The 5,814-nt window shown below is 45.0% G+C and overlaps 1 long non-coding RNA gene across 1 annotated transcript in view; it reads left to right on the top strand.

The window, feature by feature from the left end:
- The first annotated feature begins 1,238 nt into the window (after positions 1-1,238).
- The window catches only part of LOC129672698 (uncharacterized), a 6,090-nt gene continuing 1,514 nt past the window's right edge, over positions 1,239-5,814 (top strand). Inside the window, exons 1-2 of the long non-coding RNA XR_008719536.1 lie at positions 1,239-1,293; positions 5,202-5,322. This is a non-coding gene — a long non-coding RNA (uncharacterized LOC129672698). The remainder of the gene's footprint in view (positions 1,294-5,201; positions 5,323-5,814) is intronic.

Consider the following 5,814-nt stretch of genomic DNA (forward strand, 5'->3'; position numbering starts at 1 on the left):
CAATGCCCTTTCCTGTTCTGCTGTCTACATGTTATACTATCCCACGTGCACCTGTGTGCATTATAGACTAGGATCCACATAGAACATATAATTTTTTTCTACAGTTGGCAACCTCCATATTATATCAATCTCTTCTGAAATCACTTCTTGATTTAGAGTTTCTGAATAACATATTAGGATTCTCCAGAGAAACAGGAACAATCCAGTGTGCATGTGGCTATGCATGTATGTGTATTTATATGAAGACTGACCATAAGAAATCTGCTTGTGTGGAGGTGAAGCTGCGAAGTTGGACTGGTGAGAAGGATGAACATCTGGGGACAGTTGGCACCACAGTCCTGGGCCACAGGGCAATATGGAGCTTAATGGACATGGCAGTTTGAGTAAGTAAAGCCCCCCCACCCCCCAGTCAGCTCACATACTTGAACACTTGGTTCACAGTTGATGGTACTGTTTGGGGAAGCTGTGGAACCTTTACGAGATAGAGTCTTGCTAGAAGAAGTGTCACTGAGAACAGACTGAGAGGGATTTTAGCTTCACCCCATTTCCAGTTCACTCCCTCAGCTTTGTGTTTGGGGCTGAAGATAGTGTCTCTCAGCCTCATACTTGCTACGATGCCTCCCCTGCTACTGTGGACTCTCCCTTTGGAATGGTAAGCTAAAATAATTTTTCTGTAAGTAGTTTTTGCTCAGGACGTTTTATCACAGCAGCAAAAGTAACTAATACAACATAACTGGGTCACATGCAATCCTGGGAAGCACTACGGCCAGGGAGAGCACTGAGCATTTTGTGGAGTTGGTCATTCACGCTTCAGCTCCTCATTGGCAACTAAGTCTATGTAAAGACTTAAGAAAGAAAAGTGTAATGGAAGCTTTGGTTTCTTTGTATGTTATGTAAATATACTTTTGTTTTAATCCCAGGTGTGGGATTTTAGTTTGTCCACACCTGTTAAATGTCACGTGTAGGGCGTGATCTTTGCCAGCTGGTAATAGCCTTCCACATGAGGCATGGAGAGGGGCGTGCTCTAGTACTCTGAGGGTGTAAATATGAAGCTGAGAAAGAGAGCAAATAATGTTTTGGAGTGGTGTTCTGTGTGGCATTCGGTGTTGGCGTGTGGCATGGAGCAGTCTGGAGAGATCAGAGACAATGTGACGGTTTGGAGAAGACATATGGAGAGAAACACTTCGGGGCACAGCAACATAGAGGAGACCGCTGGCTGCATCTGTGGTTGACAGAGATTGGTATAGAGCCCTAAAGAACCCCGTGACCCTAAACAGTCAGGGACGTAAAAAGGTCTGGATCCTCTCTCCCCACTAACCTTTTCTCTCTTCTACTTAAGTTTGGGGGGTTGGTGGAAAGGAGGTAGAGGCCTAAACACCCCAAATAATGTAGAGGTTTTTTAAAAGACCACTACAGGTGGATTTCTGCTACAGAAAAGAGTCATTTTAGGTTGATATTGCCAAAGAAGTTTTCAGATTGAGTGCGGCTAATGAGAAGAGTGGAGCTGTGATGTGCTGAAAAGCAGAAATGGGAATCCAAACGTATTGGCAGAACTAGGTTGAAAGGTTTGAGAGGTAAAAGTGGGGAGTTAATGCCAAGTCAGAGAAAAATGTGATCTAATGAGCCAGTGGCTAATGAGTGAATTATTTTACTGTGAGAGTGAATGCAGCTGTGAAAGCCAAAGGGGTGAAGTCATAGGATATTGTATCAAAAATTCTTGGAGTGGGCTGATGAGACTCCACCCATCCCTGAGGATCTGTAGAGAGCTAATGGTCACTGGGGGAAGAAGAAACATTTTTCCCTCCTGTGGTACAGTCAGGTACACTGATAAGGTGTTTCTGTAAATGACTCATATTCCTAAAAGCAATAACATGACACTCATCAGGACACACATGCACACACACAAATTCCTATATAACATTGGAATATTTGTACTCTAGTATGATAATTAGGAAGAATAACTTTTCATAGTAGCAGAAATGTTGCTAGAATGGAGAAGAAATAGTGGCAGGCATGAAGTGATCATACTTTAACAGATATCAAAGATAAAGGACCAGCGACACTGTGACAACTCAGCTAAAAGGAGAGAACATGAGAAAGAGACCAAAGTTGGTGATTATCCAGCTGGTAGCATCCTACCTCAGGTTACTGACAGACTCTCTGACTAAGGTGCCATCTTGGGTTGATAGGGCGAGACAGTCAGGATTGGTAGAGATGCCAGGATTGGTAGAGAGCGTAGGTTGTCTCCTAAGCCCTGAGTGTGATGGGATGTGTTCATAAAGTACACAGCCTCAGAGGTGGACACAGGTTCCCTTTGGGCAGGAATAACTTTGTATTAAAGAACATAATAATAGCATTCTAATAAAACATGCGCATCCATGCCCTGCCTCAATGCCCTCTTTTTATTAATGGATGGTTAATATTCCTGGGTTATGAGCAGGGTCAAGTGTGTTGGGGGAACTGGGATTACATTCTACATTTGGGTCATGTCTGTGAAAGGATAGATTATCTGATAAACTGAGTAATAAATTAGAACTGAGGTCTGATGTTTTTTAAGATAGGGTCTTTTTTAATTTTTTCAATTTTTTTATTTTTATTAATTACAGTTTATTCACTTTGTATCCTACCTATAGCTCCTTCCCTCCTCCCCTCCCAACCTTACCCTCCCTGCCTCTTCTCCACCTATGCCCCTTCACCAGTCCACTAATAGGAGAGGTCTTCTTTTCCTTCCTTCTGATCCTAGTCTATCAGGTCTCATCAGGAGTGGCTGCATTGTCTTCCTCTGTGGCCTGGTAAGGCTGCTCCCCACTCAGGGGGAGGTGATCAAAGAGCAGGCCAATCAGTTCATGTCAGAGACAGTCCCTGTTCCCTTTACTAGGGATGCACTTGGATACTGAGCTGCCATGGGCTACATCTGACCTGGGGTTCCAGATTATCTCCATGAATAGTCCTTAGTTGGAGTATCAGTCTCAGAAAAGACCCCTGTGCCCAGATTTTTTGGTTCTGTTGCTCTCCTTGTGGAGCTCCTATCCTCTCCAGGTCTTACTATTTCCCAATTCTTTCATAAGATTCCTTGCACTCTGCCCAAAGTTTGGCTATAAGTCTCAGTATCTTCTTCAAAACCCTGGAGGGTAGAGTCTTTCAGAGACCCTCTGTGGTAGGCTCCTGTCCTGTTCCCTGTTTTCTCCCTTTTCTGATGTCCATCCTCTTTGCTTTTCTGAATGAGGATTGAGTATTTTACCCAGAGTCCTTCTTGATTAGTTTCTTTAGGTGAATATAGGGTCTTTCTACAAAGCCATGGCTGGCCTAGAGCTCACTATATAGACCAGGCCGGCCTTAAACTTACAGAGATCCACCTGCCTCTGCCTTCCAGGTGCTGGAATTAAAGGTGTGCACAACCATGTCCAGCCTTGAAGTCTATTTTTTTTAACTTATCTTTATTTTATATTCATTGGTGTTTTACCTGCATGTCTTTCTGTGTGAGGTTGTCAGATCCTCTAGAACTGGAGATACAGACAGGTGTGAGCTGCCATGTGGATGTTGGGAATTGAACCCAAGTCCTCTGGAAGAGCAGTCAGTGCCCTTAACCACTAAGCCATCTCTCCAGCCCTGAAGTCTGCTTTTTTATTCATGTCTCAGGTTAGAAAAATCCAGAGTTAAAAGTTTTTAATTCAGTAGTAAAAGTATTCTTCCAACAGATTTTTCTACCTGGTATAGGTTGAGCAATCCCTAATCCAATAATTGAGAATCTAAAATGCTATAAATCTGACACTGAGTGCTGACAGAGAATAGGTAAGTACTCCAAAAGGCCAGCTGCACTATAATGCATAGTGTGTGTTCCTGTTCAGTGTCAGCCCCAGAATTATAAAAACATAGCCGTTACTTTAAAAATTACTTCAGGCTATGTGTATTAGGAATATGTAAAAATAAGTCTACCTTATGTTAATCTTTAAGTCAATCCCCAAGATGTCTCTTCCTGTGTCTACAAATATTTCCAAAGCTAAAATCCATACCAATCGGCTAGCAAGCATTTTAGAAGTGGCTGTGCAACAAACAGTACAGATGTAGGCTCTATCCTTGGGGCCAGAATCTGTAAATGTGTGTCTTTCCTATTGTTCTGGCTTCCAGAGGTGGCATGTGTTGAGTTGACAGCCCAGAGCCTACGCATGGGAAGTGAGGAAGGCCCTGTTGTATCTGAAAGCCCCCTGTAGCGGTCTTTTTTTAAACTCCTACTTTATTTGGGGTATTTAGGCCTCTACCTCCCTTCCACCAATCCTCCAACCTTCAGTAAGAGAGAGAAAAGGTTAGTGTGTGGAGAAGCCCAGACCTTTTTACTTCTCCCTGCTAATTAGAGTCAAGGGGTTCTTTTAGGGGTATACCGATCTCCATCAACCATAGATGCAGCTAGCAGGCTCTTCCATGCCACTGTGACCCGAAGCGTTTCCATCTGAGTGCTCCAAACTGCCATACTATCTCTGATCTTTGGTCTCTCCAGACTACTACACACCACAAGCCAACACCAAATGCTACCCCTTCTCTTTCTCAGCTCTCAAATTTACATTCTTGGAGTCCTAGACCACACCCCTCTCTGTGCACACATGGAAGGCTGTTACCAGCTGGCAAAAGCCATGCTCCTCATGAGACAATTAATAGATGTTGACAAACTAGAGCCCAACTATAATCCTATACTTGGGATTAAAACAAAAACATAAAAACATACAAAGAAACCAACACTTGCATTACACCCTATGCTAAGAGGGTAAAAATGGAGACAGCATCTTCTCCACCCACATAGCAGTTCTGACAAGGGACAAAGCCCCATGTGGTGAATATCAGCAGCTGAGGAGATCCTCTAGCCAGGGTCAGGCAAAGGTCAGTGTTCCCTGTCAGGTAGAGGAACAAGGTGCATAGAAGGCAGCACTGCGGGTAGATTATCTGGTTCCCCACCAGGAAACCCAGCAAACATCCACAAGGTAGTTTCTGCTGTGACCCCGTTGCATGGAACTGAGAACCAGCTGTTTGTTCTCCAGTCACTGAGGTGCCTCTCTGGAGTCTTCCCTTCGGCAGCCAGAGTCACAGGCTTTGTGCAGACCCCTCACTTGAGCAGACTGCTGATGAGAAGGGGGTGAAAGAACACTGGCACAGCACACAACTGGGGAGAGCTGGGGAACTCGTGATGCATGGGTGTTCTTGTCTCACAGATAAATCCTGTTTCAACACATTCTTCAACTTCGAGGATATGCAAGAGATCACCCAGCACTTTGCTGTCTGTCACGTGGACGCCCCAGGCCAACAAGAAGGGGCACCCTCCTTCCCAACAGGGTAAGTAAGGCCCCAGGGGAGATCTCTGGGAAGTATGCAGGCCAGGAACCAATGGGGGCTCCAGGGGGCAGCCTGGTGTTTCCCTCCCACTTGGTGGTGTTGCCTGCCTGTCTTTCTGCCCTAGGTCTCAGAAGCTTGTGTGTGCATCTGTGGAGGGCTCCTGGAAAGCCTCTTCATGACCAGGACTTGTGTTCCTGTAATCACAAGGCAGAGTGTGTCTAGATCACCCACTTCTCGCTGACTTTGATCTGTCCCCTGACTCATTCACTTTACATTTGTCACCTTTGTGTCTCTTCCTAAATTGCCAAATACCTAGGCTGATCCCAGACTCCTTTGAACTTGCCCTGGGAGTGCCCTCCCATCTGAATTCCCCCCTAGGGGTGGGTCTTGGACACCTGGGGAACCATTTATTCTGAAGCCACCTTGACAGGCAAGGGCACCATCTGCCTGGCCTTGGCGCTCATCATTATCCTAAACTTGCTCTGCATGTCA

The sequence above is a fragment of the Psammomys obesus genome, unplaced genomic scaffold (assembly GCF_907164565.1).
Source record: "Psammomys obesus unplaced genomic scaffold, mPsaObe1.curated_primary_1811, whole genome shotgun sequence".
Lineage (NCBI taxonomy): Eukaryota > Metazoa > Chordata > Mammalia > Rodentia > Muridae > Psammomys > Psammomys obesus.